Raw genomic sequence first — 21,321 nt, 5'->3', positions numbered from 1 at the left:
GCCACTCGTACAATATTGTATTCACTGAAAAGTGCTTCATATTGGTTGAGATGGTTGTTAAAATCATCTCAATAGATGGCGCGCGGTGTGTCCCTTAAGACACATAAAACTGAAGGAATAGGATAAATTCGATTGCTCAGGCGGGTCACGAGTGGCTGAGTTGGTGAGGCATCCGCCCTGGAATGGCGCGAAGGATGCGGGTTCGAGTCCCGCCTCGTGATCGAATTTTTTCTATTCTTTATAAATTTATATTTATAAAGCATTTGAATGCCGTTTGAACTAAAACTATAATTCAAACATTTATTTATGCAATTAGACTTCTTCTAGAAGCACTTTTGAATCGCAATTACACATTTTGAACATTTACCACGATTCGGAAAGCAGTGTCTATGGAGAAGAACCTTCAAGATACTCTATAATTGCTCTTTTAAATCATGTCAGTGTTACAAAATAACTTACTGGATATATCATGATTGTAATTAATAATAAAATATATTTAAATATTCTAATGTGAACTTTTCACATTTTAAAAATGAATATTATAATGCTCTACTATTTTTTCTTTGAATGAATGGCAGGAATAACCCCAATTTTAAGTTATTACTGTCATTATTCTAGGTATATATTTTTCTACCTGCAGTTTTAATTAAATGTTTCTCATAATTATATGCTAACCGGTTCTATCCAAATGCTATTGAATTACTTAATTTTTGAACTACTAGAGTTAGAGAAACATTCATTTCTTAATGCTAATCTGGAAGCTGTGTTTGTACAATAGCTGAAAATTAACTACATAGAGACTCAGAGTGTTGATTTTGCCTGTCCGGTTAAATCGTCGCTGGCCTATTTAATCTGTAGTAGATCATATATTTTGTATCATAGTCCGTATAAATAAGGAAATAAATAATAGTCTAAATGTATAATTTATTTATTAATAATTTATTGATCTGAAAATTAAAAATTGAGACTTAATCTAGGATACATTGTAACAAACGGCGGCCTTATCGCTAAATAGCGATTTCTTCGAGACAACCGGTTGTAGAGAAATAAATTACGTAAGGTAAATAATTATTAATAGTAAAATAAAACACTTGAAATTACTAATTAACCATTTAGTCTTCAATCCCAGATCGGCAGGGCACATTAAAAGACCATAGGTTATACCGCATGCATTATACCTTATCTAAAGGATATCTATGTACGGATTTCTTGAAATAAACTCGTATTATAAACACATAAATACACGTTCGACGTCTTCTTGTTCTAGGTAATTACATGTCAGTATGTTTAAATACATGTATTCATGTGTTTGTATCGACGAATGACAACTGTTTATATTATTTCCTTGGATACATTACTCTTTTACTTATATGAAGTTGCTGTCAATAGATAAAAGGTTTCCTTCTGTGATCAAATAATTTACGTGCGCATTTTATGTGACAAAATTCTACAGCAAATACATATATTCATTTAAAATATAAATTATCATACTATGTCCGATATCAAACTTACCAACATCATTCAAATTATTATCAACCTTTCTACCTTTGTTTAATACCGTCAAAGAATATACAACAAACACACTGTCCAATTTATAATATTGGTTTAAATATTTAGTACAAGCGTAGAGTGCGCGAGAAGCGCGTTCCATCTTAGACCACATCTCAGCTTAACATCAGGCGAGATTGTGGTCAAGCGCTTCCCTATCGACAATAAAAAAAAAGTGTAATATGATTTAAACTCCTAATTCAAGTACACAAAATAATCTTAAACTATTTATTGTAAAGCTTTTTTCTAACAAACCAAAGCTATTCATCTAATTGAAATAGTGTGTCAAACACCACATACTAATTAATTCAATCGATAAATCATAATCGCGATACGATGTCAGACTTAATTAATATTTTTACGTTCTCTGTATATAATATAATTCAGTTTATAATTTGTTCTCGTTTAATTATAAGCATGTTCTAAACGAAACGTATTAACACATGCATATGTTATGTATCTGACGTGTTGACATTGTTACAGCTTGTTAGAGATTAATTTATTCACGGCTATTCACACTTAGTAGCTGCCAGGTGTAGGTGAAGACCAAATTAGATGCGGTTGAAATAGATATATAATGAGTTATGCGTATGGAACGTACGTACGTCCTTTGTGAACAGAAATGGGACCTTTGCCCTGTATAGTTTGTTGGCAACCTTTTCAAATGGGTAACTCATCCAATAATTTTCTTCTATGTCTTGGTCCTTAAAGTATATTTTCTTGTAGGAAATATGACAATGAAAATTTCATCTATTTAGAGATACTATATTGACCTTCAACAGTCATAGCACAGGTCATAGATAACGTACAATTTGCATTTTTTATATCCATTACCAGAAAATCTCTACTTTAAACGTTTACCTTTTAAATTGTTGTTCATAATTATTAAATGCCTAAGTTATAAAATTATATCTATCATTTACACATTGACCCTGAAATTAAGAACAATACATAACATCCATAACTGGCTTAAAGCTTCTTTAAACAATAAATGTTGCAATGTTAATGGTCAATCAATTAATAAAAAAATGCACCATCTTTATCTTCCCACGAAACCTACGACCTTAACAATAAAGTTCTCACTACTCACATGGTAACCCACAATATTTTACGTATCCACCCAAACTTTCAATCGGTAGGTTAGCGAATCACAAGGTCGATAGAAAAGTGATACACGCCAAAACTCAGCCTTGAACAGTAATCGATAATCGTTTTACGTAACCGAATCGATGTTCTCACGACTCGGAATACAGTTATCCGTTTTAAGAGAGATTTTGATAGGAAAATTAGGGAAAATTAGCGAGTTGGGAGCTACCAGTTGATGGTTATTGGGCCTAATGGTGCCCAGGGGGAACCGAGTTGAAATGCCACGCCCCGATCGCACGCTACTCACCTCTGGGGGTTCACATGGAAATTTGCATTTTTTGTATTCGGTATTTGTGTTATGTCGTGTCCCTTTTAATGTTACGTCAGACTGAATAAAACAAAAAGAACGGGACACTTTGTAGTTCTGTACATTATTTATAATAGATGCGAATCGCAGATAATATTCATTCGATGGTAATTATACATTATACTTGCAGATTATTAATTATTTCATGAGTGATTAATGTCTAAAACAATACGAATATAGCGTATTATACAGGGTTACTTGTAAAACACCGGCAACCTCGCAGGACAAGATAGCTAACATCGTAAGCAACAACATTTGTTCTACGACTTTTGATAATTTGTTAGATTTTATTTTCATACAAAAATAAATATTCATTTAATTTTCCGTTTGAATATTATAAACTCTACGCCTCCCAAAAAATACGTAAACAAGAAGCGAACGAGAGGGGGAAGGGGGCGTCGCGTCGTCCATCCGATAATGAATAGAACATAGACTTACAAATGTTAGGAGAGTGCAATAAAAGTTAAAAAAATCATTTAAAAATAATTTATTGCGTTATGCCAAAAGTCGTAGAACAAATGTTGTTACTTATGATGTTACCTATCTGGTCCTGCGAGGTTGCTGGTGTTTTACAAGTAACCCTGTATAGTACCTAATTAATAACACTAATAACTTAAGGCGGCAATTATATTGGACAGTGCTAAGTACGCAACATTTCAAGCCTTGTATCTAATGAGTAATGGCTGCACTTGAGACATTTAATAGATACTTAAAAGGTATGCAAGGAAGATGTTTTATTTTAGCATTAATGTCGTTTAAATGTGGAAGTGTAAATGAAGTAATGAATGCATGTTTTGATTCTGTTGCATTATTAATAACTAGCTTTACGCCCGCGGCTTCGCCCGCATTTACAAAGAAAAACCCTCATAGTTCCCGTTCCCATGGGATTTTCGGGATAAAACCTATCCTATGTCCAAGTTACCCTCTATATGTGTGCTAAATTTCATTGTAATCGGTTCGGTAGTTTTTTTGTGAAAGAGTAACAAACACACACACATCCTCACAAACTTTCGCATTTATAATATTAGTAGGACTTGTTTATTATGCTTTTTTGTATTGGTTTTATTAAATTATTAAAAAAAAGTAAATTAACGCTACTATGTTAGATGGTAAAGGTTACATTTTTATTTATATTGAGCAGCGTGTAATTAATGCATGCAAAGTTTTTACAATGCATTGTTTGTATGATTAGTTAAATAAATACTTCGTCGATGTAATCATCAGTATATATTTAACTGGCTGTACAACCTATGATTTCCTTATACCCACCAATTATATTTGGTCTTTCATTAATAATTACACATCCTTATAGCTAAAGAAGTATAAATAAAATTGAATATTAATTATAGGTAAATAAAATTAGCTTTGTATGCAATTTTTATTTTCTTATTTTATTTATTTATTTTAGTTTTTTTTTATATATCATTGTTATGTAGAAATTTTACATAAAATCAGGAGATTTGATGCAAAAGGCTCGTTGCGTACATGAAATTTCTTCCAAGCAACCATGTGCAATGAAGACAGAAAAATATTTGGTGAGATTTTTTAACATAGTAAGTACCACTTGATTTTATACATAACCTATAACCCCCAATCTCCCCTGCAAAAAAGCTAAACATTAGAATATTTCTAACTGCAAAGCTACACGATGTAAACCCTCAGGCTCGATAAACGGAAGGTTATCGTGGGAACGGTGTTTTGCATTTACAATTCAACTGCCTGTTTACTTAGACGGAATCCAATCGAACCTTTTTACGGAAGCTTTTTTATATTGCATTTATTTCTGATAGCGATTTTATTTTAGCTTTGTTTTAGTTGGTTATAAAAATGATCGTTTGGGTATGGAGGTATTTTTAATGTATGAAATCAACTACTACTAGGTACTAACACTTTTATAACTATACTTCTGAAAGCTTGGTTTGAAAATATGTGACTTTCAATTATTATGCTATTTTTTATATACAACATGTAGTCATATGTATGATGTCCTATGTGACCAATCTATATGTAAACAATCTATAAGCAACCAAGTACGCATTCCTCACCTTTAATCACAGATTCTTTATCCAGAAATAAACAAAGAACGGCAGCAATTACACCGATGCGTAACACCGTTCCCAGTTCCCAGTCATATCGTTCTAAATGCTAAAACTACTTGAACCGGTTAACGAATTATCGATCACGCATCGGAATATTTTCTCAACAATTTTTGCATACCACCCTGGGAACTATATAGCTTTCGGTCTAATTGCCGCGAATACTGGATCCGTAATATGCATTTTGTATTGGATGCTTCTTTCACCGCAATCTTAATGATACTTCAATTACGTTGGCATTACGATTTTGCTTTCTTTGTATGGTATTTATTATCTTCGCGTGTTCGTTTGTTATTGATAATAGCGTATGAGGATAATACTTTATTTTAATATTGGTATCACAAATAAAATTCGCACTAAAAAGAATTATGTTATTTTCCGTACTAATTATTAATTCCATTTCCAATTTATCTTAATCTTGGTATTAATATTAATCAATCAAATATGTGAACAAAACATAAAATTTTTCATAAAAAAATATACGCATATCCAGCTAGCCCTTATGTTTTAAAGGGTACATAAAAGCTACATTATACTAATATGTATCAATTATTAAATGTTAGTAAAATTCGAAAATATCAATAAATGGCATCGATAAATAGTATATAAGTTCTAATCCGCCTAAAAGTCAACTTCCCAGAAACCCGTCAATTTGTTCTAAAGATATAAGCTCCAACTAATCGTCCACATTTAGCCTATCGAGTACTTAACACACAGTTAAATAAAAACAGTTTGTATCTAAAATATGTACGTTTTCAAATCGCTATTTAGCGGGGCTCATTGATCAGTCCGCGCGAAGGATGGCCGAGATATAGCGTAAGTGATCGCCCCTGAATAATGGTATGCTTTATATTTCACTTGAGAATATAGTATACAATTTAAACTAAACTAATAAGAGTTTGTATTGAAACAAAATTAGCCAGTCATGAGTAATTTAAACGTATCGTAACGTAATTTTACGAAATGCCGTATAAAAAAAAACTTATCCGTAATATTTTTTTTTAATATCTAGATATTGTTTTCATTCATCATCGGTATTTTAGATACTATATTTTCAAAATATGAATATTGGCGGAGCTTCAATTTTTCTAATCTGAAAATTGGCAGCGAAATTTGTATCGAATGTGCACTTGAAGGAAGTTGCAAGCAAAAAGCCATGAGTAAGTAGTAGGTAGTATATTACTGATCGCAGTAATATTTTTAGAACTTACTTACCTAGTAAGATAATAATCATAACTTAGCAACGAAATCCATGTATTCAAATAAAATATTGAACATAAGTACAGCACACTTATTTACCACGTAATAAGCGGGTCCGTGGGTTACGCCCCCAGTGTGTTTTGCCCCCGTGGTGGAAGCCCCCGATTTCGTTTTAGTACTATAATATTTATTAGTTAAATATTTTTATCAAAAGTACAGTCAGATAGCAAAGTGTAACCTATTATAAAAAATGTCTAAGTCATGGTTCATTATTAAAATCAAAATAATAATAAGCTCTAATAAGCCTATTAGAGCCACTGAGAAATCGAGATTTGTTACAAGACGGTATTTAAATTACATGTAAATCATAGCTTCGTTTGATTTTATAATTCTACAGATATTAAAGATAATTACAATTGACGAATGACGATTACTAACTTGTGTTCACACCTCGTTTTCTCACAAAATAACGTGGAAAATAAAAATACCGTACAGTTCAAATGACTTGATATTTATGCGCACAAAAACTTATTCTATCAATTAATTTTATATCGATACTGCAACTTTCATAGTTCATTTATCAATATAATTGTCACATACAACTTTATTGATTAAAGTATTAAACACTTATAAACACATACTAATCTACCGAATAATTATTTGTTCTTGTATTTAACATATATAACGCCTGTATAAAGTAAGTCTAAATTAATTCTTTCACCTAAAACATGGTTACGGTGGTGTGTCAAAAATATGCTAATGACATAGAGAGATCAAAAATAATGGAATCTATAATTAATTAAAAACGAGGGACCATTTAAATCACTTTTTACGTTTGTTCTTGGTATACTTACTTTTATTATTAATCTACCAGAAACAAGGTGCATCTATTATAATTGAAAAATAAATAATTTATTTTAAGCCCAAAATCACAGAACCGTAAACAATATCTTTGCTAAAGCACGTCAATTATCCTGTAAAACTAACATTTCTAAGCTGAATGTATTTAAATAAAAAATGTATTTAGGGTAGGTCATAAACAACAAGCTAACATATATAAATACGGTGCACGTGTGTTTTAATCCAATTAGCTAACGCAGCGCGTTGTCACATTAGCATAAATTTGAATTTTAAAACCAGTAGAAAATTACTTACTCACTTGTTACTGAGCCACAGACAGGTGTAGATGCTACAGCCCTTGTAAATTATGGATTACATGTTTCGATCTAATACGCGGATTTAACTTCCTGGACCTTTATTTGCTAACGTTTTTCTGTAGGGTTTTTCTAATGTGTGCAGAATGGAATATACATTTCTATAGTGCAGAATTATTATATATAAATATACCTATTAAACTTTTATATAGTTTGTATGTGGATATCCATATGATTCTTTTGCCAACTGAGTGTATTTAAGAAATCTATGAATGTCAATTATAGACCTATGAAAAGTTAAAAAAAACATCAAAAATCATATTTACGATAGCTTTCAATGAAATATTAAACATGAATTTAAGTGCTACTAAGTAATTTAACTTACTAGTATTATGTATAAAAAAAATACTTAGGTAACTTTTAAAAGCAATTAAAGTTCATTATTCTGAACAAAGTGTTAAAATGTGTCCAAGCTTCTAAGTTTATTTTTATCTGTTAAAACTCAGTAGGTATACAATCTCTAGCTGCGTACAACTTATTAGGTCCAATACAGTTTTGTGGGTCAAGGCCCGCGTGGCTGGCCCTACACGTCTAACCCGACACTATAAGCTAGAATATCAACATTACAATGTATTAATAAACACAATAAGAATATTTCTCAAAATCAACTGGTTTCGCAACCTTGAATTTGTGATTCTCTCCGCTTAACTTTTAAGCGGTAATAGTAAAATTATCATGTTTTTTACAAGTTAAATATGACACGGATTTGTATGACCTCATCGTGATAACTGGCAGACATATTTTTATGCAAATCCACCCGTTACTTGCAACTTGCAAGCAAAAGAAACATTAGTTTAATTTTGTATTGTAGAGTCATATCAAATATAACTGAAATGAAGAGCAACTTAATCAGCTTATATAAAATCAGAATAGTGCATTCCAATGACATATATAATACATTAATATGATTCCAATAGAGTCTTGTTTACTAAGAAAGTAGCAATCCAGACGTGATATTATAAATGCGAAAGTAACTCAGTCTATGCATAAAATTTGGTATAGATATATTTTGATACCCGAGAAAGGACATAGGCTTCTTTTTACGCCCGGACATAGGATAGGTTTTATCCCGGAAATCCCTCGGGAAGGGGAATGCGGGTTTTTAAGCCGCGAGCGGAAAGCTAGTATAATATAATATCTTATTGTAAGTGTACCTAATACCTATAAGTATCTATTGTACAAATCATCATCATTATAGAGAGTATCCACGCTTTGGTTCTTTACAGATCAGTTACATAATTTACATCAAAACAAATAACATACGAAAGATATCACATCTTTGCACATGATAGAGTCATTATAACTAATTAATCTTGTAATACTCCATACATGCCAAACATTGAAATACTTGTTAATTCTCTTATGAAAATCTGTCGGTAGTCCCACTTAAGCAACCCAGTAACATTGCCGAATTATTCTTAATTAAATTAATTGGCAACTCGCAAGCTATTCTAACAACAATTAACTCCCGCGGTAAGGTCGGAAATAATTATTTTCATATCGATTGTAATAATCGATTTCGATACGCGATTACGACTCGCACAATAACCGATTCGAATCGTTGAAAGATGTTGAATGTATATGGCATTGTGGTCTGTTATAGCTTGAGCTTTTGGGTTTAGCTGTCAAACAAATATTAATAACGTAATCATTTGTAATTATTTTAACGGCGAATAAGATTTAAGTACGTTACACGTACGTAATACTGTATTACAAAATATTGACAATGAATCGGAAATCATTCTTAATTACATATTTTTTATCCTGCAAAATATAACTATTATGTATTTTAGGTATATTAAAATAAAGCAGCAGCTAGTTACTTAAACCTAATATGATTTTTTTATTCGAAAGCAATTTTATTCTTATTACACAGAACACTAAAAATATAACACGGAATTAAATTTATACTATCGTATACAAATGCTTGTAAAATTATCTAGACTTATTACTATTAACACTTATTACGTCTAAGTATATTGTTATCTTCGTTTTCTTATTCAAACAGTCTTTTGTCTTATCTCAAGAGATGCCTGCGAAATAATAGTGATAATAATCGTAAATATTTAGAGATATAAACGTATGTTCTTTTGACCATTATTCTACGCATTGCGAGCTGGAGCATATTATGTTTCCTGGGTTAGTGTTTAAGATAAACAAATAATCGAGTTAGATTTGAATTGCAGTGAGAGGCTGAGAGCGAAGGAAATCAACTACATAGTATAAAACAAAGTCGCTTTTTCTGTCCCTATGTCCCTTTGTATGCTTAAATCTTTAAAACTACGCAACGGATTTTGATCCGGTTTTTTTAATAGATAGAGTGATTCAAGAGGAAGGTTGTAGTATATAATTTATTTAGTTTTAGACAAAGCGAGTTAAGCCGCGGGTGGTAAGCTAGTATAATATAAATCGGTGTTTATTTATACTTTGTAATAATCTATAATTCAAGTTGTTCATACAAACATAGTAAGTATCATAAGAATCATAAACTAATAAATAATTTTCAAATATATGAGTTATGATAGAGTCGAAAGCTCTAAGAATAGATTTTGAATTTCAACTTGAACGTTTAAATAGGATACATTTAAACTTTATTAGAGAAGATTATGTAGTTATGTTTTAACTACCACAGATAACAACGCACATTCTAGAATGTCATTTAAAAATGACATTCTCATTTCTTTATTACACCGAACGTAGACTAATGCATACACAGAGCAATGACGCGTATTGCCATGTTAAAAAAATGTTGTGTGGTTTTATAAAACCACGGTAAAAGTGAAACTTTTTTTCACACTATAGTACGATAATTATCGTACGGTTCCGAACACTGCTTTATACCTACTCGGCAGCCGACCGTCACGCGACATGCGCTACACAGACCAAAAAGTTTGAGACGATGTAATAAAAGTTTCACTTTAAAAATCTTAAATTACACCTATTATTGCGAATGCCCATTCATAACATACCGTGAATAACATTTTCGGGCAACTGTCACTCGCGAGGCCACAGTCATCAATACATCAATCGACAATTATATTTACTATGACATGACCTTATACAGCAATGCTTCTACACAATTGTTTTAATAAAAATTACATACATGGATATGACAGAGGTCGGAGTATAATGACTGATTCGGTCAATCAAAGGGCCAAATGAATTAATGATCTAACGTTTTGAACGGTCAATAATTATTGTACCCATAAAAGTATGCTCTTGGTTTGAATGCCAAAGCTTTCATTGACAATGCCAATTTAAGAAATTGTTTTTGTTGGTACCATTTTAACAAAATGACTAGATCAGATAAGTAGAGGATAACAGTACGTTCTAAATCAATTTGAATCGAAAATAATAATGAAAATGTCCAAATATTTATTTATTCAATATCATGTGGCTATCACAAAATGCTTTTATGTATTTTTTATGCTATATAGGTACCAACTAGTAACAGTTCATTACATCAATCGCTATATAAAATACCTTTATATGTTTATTAAGTACTTATACATTTACCTTCCACTGTAATTGTCGAGTAAAATTAAGATAAAGCTTAACCAAACCAGATACAGTGCTCCAAATGCAACGCGGAACGAATTAGGAATCTACAATCTGTAACCATTCAATACATGACAGTTATAGACCATTTTTTCTCATTGTTCAAAACATAACGAATTCATAATTAATATTGATGACTCAATCGCATCTCACGACTATAGGAATAAATAAAATATAGAAGTTTTAATGAAAAGGTATATCATATTTCATCTACGATTATATCGCAATTTTTATTTGTCGACAGTCGACAGCCAATTTAGTGAATACGAATGATTTATTTGATGTATTGAATGACCGTGATTGCATATTTCGTAGTCACTTGATTGTTCATGTCACTGTATGATGTATTATACATTACACCGAATGTGTCCTTCATTAGATTATAATTAAGTGTTAAACTCAATGCTATTGGATTTATACATTATGCAATTATCGATTGAAACTCTTAAATCAATAAGAAATACACTATCATGCTGTTTGTTCTGTTACGGGCCGATTTTTCAATGCTTGGTTAAAATTTATCCGTCCAATAAAGTATTACACGATAATATTAAAATGTCACCTGTGTCAAATACAGGTAATTAGAATACATTTTTGAAATGGTAGTTTAATACGTTTTTCAAAGAATAAGTTTTAACCAAGGATTGAAAAATCGGCCCTAAGTATACAAAAGTAACATATTATATATAACTCAATTAAAACTTATCGATAAACCCTAATAAATAATGAAAATTTATCTTCTATTTTTATTTTATACATTTTCATTAATTATTATCATGGAAAAATCGGATCATTTGACGGAAAATGAGCCTTCAATCAAACATTCATTGTCCTTTTATTGCGGATTATTTTAGTATATTAGATAGAGACATAGTATGCTAAGGAATATCAGTCGGATAGAGCAATTCAACGACAAAATATATAGAGTTGAGTTTTTTTTAATTTATTTATTAAGCACGGTAACGTTTTGAACATTTCTAGTGACTGCGTACTGAAAAAAAGGTTTTTTTATATTATTTAAAGCCAACAATTTATAAATATATTTCAATAATATATTACTCCTATATTATACTACAAATTTACATTTCACCTCTACTTTTAAATTAATGCTTATGTTATAAAGTCTCAGTAATATTTCTTCCTTCAAGAAGTCAATCAAGCAACAATGTTGCAAAAGTCTACGTATTTATTCAATACGTCATAAAACGCTTGTTAACAATGGCTACAAGTCGATTGTAATATAAGTAAAAAAAAAATAAAAAAGTAATAGTTTATTTACCCTTCTTAATTTCATATAATAGGGAGTAGTAGGGCCCTCCTAGTAAGTTTAATATAAAACCTGTGTCAGGAGGACCCGCTCTTCCTTAACTTAAAATAGGATATCTACATGAGAAAAATAAACTGTTTATAACAAAATATTAATATATAAGTACCTATTTGACACTAATTAAGCTCTTACGTTACAAACGCAATGTGACTTGGGAGTTTTAAGACCTTACCATATATCAGACACGATCGCCGCCCAGTACTATCTAATTTCTAATCTAACTACAACTTAATTAATAGCCACTTGTTGAAATCGATTTCGAACTTGATTTATATATCGAATGACCTGTATTTACGCACTATCGATTCGAATACCGATTATCGATTAACAAAACAAGCAACGTAGGTTTCCGCTGTTGTTTGTTTTTATCGGAATAATACTTGCGCAAAATTAATACATTACTGTTATGGGCGTGAACTATAAATTTAATATTATCATTATCTTAACTGGCATTAAAGTTAATTGAAAATTTACATAATCTATCAGAATATTCTTTTAAATTTAAACAAGAAATTGTTTCTCTAATTTATATTGACGTATAAAAAATGTTATGTTCTTTCCTAACAATTATAATATCATAATTTTTGTTGATTTTATGCAACACATAATATTTCAAACATCAACACATACATAAACAAATGAACCGTTTATTTTTATGTTAATTTAATGTCATAATTAATCAACTACCGTTGATTGTAAATGTCATATCCATCATCAAAACGAATCATTCATATTTTATTAAATTGATTGACAGCCATATGCAAATTGGATAAAATCCCGCTTTTTAAATATTCATAAATAATATAGTATTCTTTGGATATTAGTTTATAAACAAATTTATTTTGCCCAAGATTACTTGATTAGTGAATACTCGTAAAAATGCCAAGGTAATGTAATTGTATATCGCGCTCGTAGTAAATTTGCTTAATTTTAATGTAAAAATTAACTTAAATATATATTGTATTATGTTTTCAATGGCTAATAAATTGTGTAAATAATTATAACTTTTTGAATATTATTAGATAAAAAATCTACAACGTATTTTTTAACAGAAGGTTAAACCAATATATTTTAGTAGTTAATTGGTTGCATGCATTTTACATTAACTACTTTTAATTGATTGATACAGGCATGCTCATTATTAGAATCTTTAGCAATTCAAATTTATTATTAAACTAGCTGTTGCCCGCGACTTCGTCCGCGATTAGGTCGTTTTTCGTCATTCGTTGTTTAAAAAAAATACGTGACACTTTATTTTAAAATTTTCTTAATTATTGTCTCTTATAAAATTTAACTACATTAAAATTGAACACTCTGATAAGAAAATCTTAAAATCTGAAGAAAACATGAATGTGGTTTAAATTCTACATTACTTAGTATCAAATAATAATCTAAATTAAATGTAGATTAACAGTTTGAGCACACCATTATAGAATATGTACCTAAGTATTAAATTACGTTAGTTTACATAGTAACTTTACTAAAAACACGATGACTATCTTTCGCGCTCGATACCACAAACTAAGCATGTTTGTGGTACGTGGCCCGCGTCACTTGACCCCCATCTGGATCCATGATGATGATTCCATCCTGAAGATGATTCAGAAGATGATTCTGAAGATGATTCTGAAGATGATCCAGGATGATTCCATCCTGAAGATGATTTCTTTTGCCTGGAAGAAATCACCGTCGCCTAACAAATATAATGTGTTTTCTTATAAAACCGTAACATAATTTATTTTATCTACTTAAATAATGAAAATGATATATTTATAAAATATAAAACATATTATTTAAAATGATTAAAAATAAATAAATGAAGCAACTACGATTCAAAGAAAACATCTTTTTCAGTGTGAAAATGCTCTAAGCAATCCTGGATGATGAACTGTATATCATGTACCTACTCTGATCCCAGTACGGTCGGTACGTCGATAGCCATAACGATTAATATTATAATCAGATAACCGCAAAATAAAAACATTACTTGTAAAGTTGTGAGTGCAAAATTTACGTTTCATTTGGCAATAACATTTTTTTCGGTACTAAAACGTAGTAGTTTGATATGTGGTTGGCTGCCCCTCCTCTCCTTCCTGAAAAATATCCTCCAAAATTTCCTGAGATACTTCCAATGATTGAACCATTGGACGTTGGACATTAACTTCAGTCAAAAATTGACGAAGCGGATGATTACTAATTTCCACTTAATCCTCGCTGCTACTGTCTTTATCATCAAATCATCAATTTTCAAGTGGTGTAGTAAAAATATCAGCAGAAATCGACTTCCAAAGGCGATATAATTTTATTAGCATTGAATAAAAAAATCAAAAGTTAACTGTAAATCTATAAAAAAAGCTAAGTACTTACAAATAAAATTTTATCAAAAACTTCTGTTCCCAATGCACCTCAAAATAATAAAAGAATCATTCATTTCATTTCATTTCAATAAATACCTGTAAGTAACAACTTACCTTTTGTGGGAACGCATGATGGTGAAAATTCACAAAACACGAAGATTGCATTTGATATTTTTGGTTTTATGGCATTCAATTGCTTTATAAATATCACTACATAGTATAAAAAAGTCGCTTTCTGTGTCCCTATGTCCCTATGTCCCTTTGTATGCTTAAATCTTTAAAACTTCGCAACAGATTTTGATGCGGTTTTTTTAATAGATAGACTGATTCAAGAGGAAGGTTTTAGTACATAATTTATTAGGTTTTAGACAAAGCGGACGAAGCCGCGGGCGGTAAGCTAGTAAATTTATAAAACACGAAGATTTTAAAAATTGTAACTAATGAACACAACAATATATTATTATACTCTTTGGAACACAATCATTAGATTAACTGTAGATAATGGTGTCTATTTTTACTTAAAATAATAAACATCTAAGTACCCTCACTTTAAAAAAAATGTAGTTTATTATTTACACGAAATATATCTTATAGGGAACTGAAGATATGGGTTAAAGAGTTAAATAAATAAATAACATAATTATATTTAAATTATTAATTTTTAACATTGTGTTCAGTAGTGTTAACATGTAAATTGATTTGATTTTTACGAAATCTCATAGATGGCGCTGTTACAAAATTAACATTATACAACTTACATTCTTTAAGCTATGTTTCTCTTCCCAAGTTACTTAAATGGCATAATTTTTATAGTGTCAATCTAGATATTGTCAAACAACATTTATATATGCGTCATTTGATTATTAATTTCCAATAGTTAACGTGTAAATTGATTTGATTTTTATAACATTTAATAGATGGCGCTGTTTCTAATTTGTCTTTATACTACTAAATTCATTAAACTGTTTCTCTGCCCAAATTACGTAAATGACATAGTTTTTATTTTGTAAAGCTAGATAATAGCATGGCTTACTCGAAACCAACATTTAAACATGAGTCTTTAGATTGTACGCTGTCGTAATACACGGAATACGTAAGAAAAATAAAGGTTCACAGCTCCTCCCCCGTAGATGATAGCTTGATAATATGTAGCCTATAGCCTCACCCGACCTGTTAGTAATATTCATGCAAAATTTGAAGTCAATCTATGCAGTACTTTTCGAGATTAGCTCGGACAAACATACAGACAAACAGACAAACAGACAAACAGACAAACAGACAAACAGACAAAAATTCTAAAAACTATGTTTTTGGCTTCTATATCGATTATAGATCACGGCCCAGGTATTCTTTTAAAAAAATATTCAATGTACAGTTTTGACTTTCCTACGATTTTATTATATGTATAGAAAAACACAATTGGAATTTTTTATTTTTTATTTGTATATAAACACGATGATATTCTTTACATATCTACGATAACAAATCCTAAGCTCGAAGCCCAGAAGGTGGGATAGGCTTGCATTAAAATCTATCTATCAAATGGTACTTATTTCACCCATGCCACAATATTATAGTCATAGAATTTTCAGACACACGTGACTTTCCAATATTCACGTAACTCAGTAAACCAGTTGTCAGTGAAAAGATCTTTAAAATATGTGAAACTTCACAGCATCAAGTCTTGTCAACATGCTTACCTTTGACCTAGAATACAAACTAATACGTAAACTTTTGGTCGTTAATGTGACGCCTCCAAACCATGACTGGCTAATACGCTTTCGTGTGAAAAGTTAATTGTGGTTCACCACAGACAGATGGGCAACGCGGTTTGGTAATGTTTTGACAGCCTGTTAGATGTATTGGCATTTTGTAAGGTGATGAATCTACTTAACACGTGTATTACTTTAGATTCCATTGAATTTATTATAACACCCCATATGCATAATCTTATTAAGTATTTTGAAAAGTATCATTATATGTCTTAAACCCTACACTTGAGGTGTATAAAGAGACATTTAGAATGAAAAAAATGTTTCATTCGTACTTTGAAGTAAAAAGTTATTATACTGAAAACATTAAAACGTTAATGCAGTTAATAGATTACGTATTCAGTCTTTTTCATTTCCTGACATATTCTTTAAATTTGTAACCCGAAGCTCTGTACTATTAGGTACGGATTTAAAAGCACTGCAGAGTGATCTGGCACACAACCATTGATAGCACAACCGTTTCTAGGCGTATTTATAGATCGAGACCTATTCAGGCGGATAAAATTGCTATAAAATTAAATAAACACCACAAAATACGTATCCACTTAAAGTAAAACATTGTTTTCTTCACCAGCTTTCACAATTATCTTACGCAATGTCTACGGTGCACCATGAAATCGAGGGCAAGTGGACCTTCTTATGCTAATCGGCAATTACCACAAAAGAAATGGTCCTCACGAACGAATCTAAGCTCTGGTCGTGCTATGCCTTTTCGGGTTCAGTATTTTAGTATAAACAAGACTATTGTTCGTCAGCTTTTCGCGTAATTATAGATACGGGGATTACGGGAATAGCGTCGTTTAGGTTAGACAGGTAATTAATAAGTTAATGATAGTTTGTTTTGTTGATAAAGATGCTGGAAACATAGCCATAAAACATGTTATGCCCGAGCCCGCCCAGATAAAAATAAGATTTTATACGGTTTTGATTTTTAAATATTGTAGATAATAGCTACATAAATATATTTCTAATGATAGGAAGTATATATTCTATATTTGACCTATTCCAGTGATAATATACTTTCATTGAATTTAATATGTTGGTAGTTAGCAGAGACATTGAAAAGATTACTATCGTTATAAATAAACTGTAAAGTTAAAACTTTGATGCTACTAGTAATGTTATGCAAATGCTCTTTAGGATTTCTAGAATTAGAATAATTCAGAACCTAGACTTAAAAAGGAAAGTCACCAAAGAACATATGATGTAAGATTTTACACGTAGTACTCAAATAACAACAAGATACTCAACAAACAGGATGCAATTATAAAAGAAAGTAACACCAGACGTGAGAATAAATCCGAACTAACAATTCGATACTCCAATCCGCATAGAAACAGATTTATCCAACAAGGCCGGTGGTTAGCTAAATTGAGATGTTCGTTAGTCCAGTAATGTTATGTATCTAGTCAATCTGTCCGGTGGTTCAGCGCCCACCTCTGATTGGTCGGTTCATGTCGCACCGGTTTTTGAGGCAATTAAGTCGGGTGAGGATTGGTGACGTCATAGTAGATCTCGAGTATAGGTGATATGGAAAAATTGTGGTGATTGTATAATGTATGTGGTATTGAGGGCAGTTCCAAGCCTGATATTGAGTCAGCTCTATTTTAAAGGATAATAGCCTTAAAGCTCATTCATTCATTCAGAAGAATATAAATTACAAAACAGTAGATTCTTTTGTAGAATTTTTTGTGTGATCTAGTTTTCCTGGTCGAATTTTCCTGATATGCAAATCTTGATTTGATACTTTGTAATAATTCCAGGCAAAAAGAAGCCTACTTATTTGATATTCCCGAAACTAAACTATGCAACAGCTTTAATCATCATCCTTACAATTTTATGCCAATGTTTGTATAATGTAATTGTATAATGTATGATCAGAATTTTTACATAAAAATTTCAATTTATGTCAGGCATATTACATTTATTCATACACATAAACAATATAAAGCTTTTCTAATAAATTATCACATTAAACAAGGACGTGATTAATTAACAAAATCTACATAAATGAATAACTAATTTACAACAGAGTTTAAAACCTGCATCTGTCTATGATAATTAAAACTATCAACGTTCAAAAGTATTTATGTTCTATAACCACAGACTGCGCTGATCGATTTTTAATGAACCTGTCCCTTAATAGAGCGTCTAATCGAATTAAATAATAATTTTCATGGCCATATAGAGACTATAAAACTCATCAAATGAAAGAAAATAAACGAATCGTCAATTCTTCAATAGCTCGCTAACAGATGGATGGGTGGTACTTAGAATTGATTAGCAGTACTCGAATGCGTTTCAAAACGATCGCCGGTCAGCCCTAATTAATTATCATAACGATTACGTGGAGATACATGTTTAGGGTTGTCGCTTTTCAGTTTTTTGTATATGTGTGCTGAAAACGTCAATTATTTAAGTTACTAAGTGTGATTTGTATTTGAGGTTACTTGTTTTTATAAACTGTTCAATGTATGAAGTAGCTATAAATATTATATGACTGAGATACTATAATAGAATATTTAAGCGAGCTTTTAAGCTCCAAAATAAAACCTTAGTTTTTCTGGCGTATGGTCACCCTATTCTTTATAGTACATAATTTTATTTTAATACACTATTATCGTTAGATCGGTTACTATTTTATTGTATTGTTACTAATTCTTTTCGGTAGGTAGTTTGTTTATGCGTACGATCAATAATATTTTTTAACTTCAAATAACAGTTCAATATCGTAAAAGCTTTTGTATTTTATACTATCGTATGTTTAATGCAACTTTGTTTTTCATAATATATTTATCGACCTCAGATTTATACAGGGTTAGTTTTCAACGACCAGACAAAATTTAAAATTAAGATCTAGATATTAAACTAAAGGTACATTTGAAACATTATTGTCGACTAAAATAAAATAAAAATAATAGCATTCATTTGAAAATGTCTTAAAAACTTCCTAAATCGTAAACACCGCCAGAATCAATGCACTTGTGTGCGTGCGCGCATCGCCAAATTTATGTGTGTGCTAACTTCTACCTATCTAGGTTGTTGAACTGAATTGTGCTTTTGTAATGTCCACACGTTCGCTTTTTAGTGGCGGACAGGAATGAAATCTAATTTAAAAAAAAAGTTTTTTTTTTCATTAGATCTAAAATGTTATCGATTCTGAACCATTTCTGAAAATTTGGCCGGTCATTGAAAACGAACCCTGTATTGAACTAGTACAGCTAAGTTTAATGGTAATTTTTATTGCATTCTCTTTTTATATACTGAAACATTATGTACACTGAAAAACATAAGAAAGCTTCATTAAAGTTTTTTTGCAACGACTATGAATATGACTCGATTTAAATGTAACAATCCTTATCCTTCCTCCCTAGGCAGTTATTTCAAAACGCCCCACGTGAAGGACATTACATTAATTACCCACGTACATATCCTCATGTTGTCAATTTGTGAAACCGCGAGAGGCGTCACGGGACCTGCGCATTAGAATCAGTTAGGGATTCGTGAGCGCGATTTGTGTAGACTTTGACTAATCTCTGCTACGAGCCAGCTATTATATTTGTATTAGAGGTTTGTTTATATCTCTTGGAAATGAGGTATGCGATCATTTTGTTGCTATAATAAATTTACTATATTTGTTATTGTGGACATTGTATATACTATAGACATTGTTTATGGACTAAATATTACCTTAGACATTGTTTTTACATTGAAAATTCATTCATTCATGTATTAGCGATACAAAGTTAAGATGTTTTGTAACACATATTTATAACACTTTATTCATTCTGTAATTGATTTTTTCTACTTAATAAAATGTCTAATAAGTAACAAAACAAAAACAAAAACTGTATTAATTTAAAAAACTTAAGATATTGCATCTAGTACTAGTTGATATGCATGTATCTGTAAATATGATTGATTATTTATTTATTCGCAAAAGCCAACCCTAAATAAACGAACCATTTAATAACGCAACCCTATTACCACACATATAGTAAATAAGAATTTACTAATAAACATGCTTCCATAAAATTAAAATTATCATTCAATGCTCATCAAGTCCTATCTAGAGATTACATTTGCTATGCTAATCGACGCTAGAATTCTTGATAATCTGTGCATATTTAAGCGGCAACAAAAATAGCTCGAGCTTATCAATATTCTAATCCATCCTCCAGAAACCCTTTTGAGATAGTTTAGAAAGTGTAAATCCCCTTATACACCGTGGCGGGCCCATTAGAGGTTGAAATTATTCGATATCTTATCGATATAATCGGGTGGCTCGCCTGCTTATTGTTTATCGTTGCCTAGGCCGCCGTCGAGAAAGTATCGATAGATTGAATCGATTAATTATGAACGATGTTTGTCTCGTAAGTGCATGGAACGACATCGATTTTGTAACAATGATGAGGAATTTCGCTGGCGGCTGCTTTGGTATTGATTTGATTTGGAGATATTAATGGCTAATGTCAAATATCATGCGTGATTAACCAGACACAGTAATTACAAAAGGTCAACAATGTCTCATATTACTATTTTCCGTACCTATTTAGGTCATAGATTTATTGTGGCTTTTAAAATGATGTTATGAACCAACCTAAATGTGCTTTAAGTAAATACGAGTCACGAGTGGTATTTTATGCTTAAAATGCGTATTTCTAGTGACGTATATATTATGCTAATTGAATAAGTAGTATATATTGTATATCTCAAATCTTTTTATTTTTGTTTCAGAAATTTCGATATTTAAAATACTTACATTCATATAAAAGCTCTTTCCAAAATCTCAAAGC

General features: G+C 30.9%; 1 protein-coding gene across 2 annotated transcripts in view; it reads left to right on the top strand.

Moving 5' to 3' along the window:
- The window catches only part of LOC123700637 (neuronal PAS domain-containing protein 4B-like), a 101,299-nt gene that overhangs the window by 35,672 nt on the left and 44,306 nt on the right, over positions 1-21,321 (top strand). The gene's annotated exons all lie outside the window — the stretch shown is intronic.

Source organism: Colias croceus, chromosome 20 (genome assembly GCF_905220415.1).
Source record: "Colias croceus chromosome 20, ilColCroc2.1".
Lineage (NCBI taxonomy): Eukaryota > Metazoa > Arthropoda > Insecta > Lepidoptera > Pieridae > Colias > Colias croceus.
The sequence above is the reverse complement of the archived record's forward strand: the minus strand, read 5'-3'. Positions and strand labels throughout refer to the sequence as shown.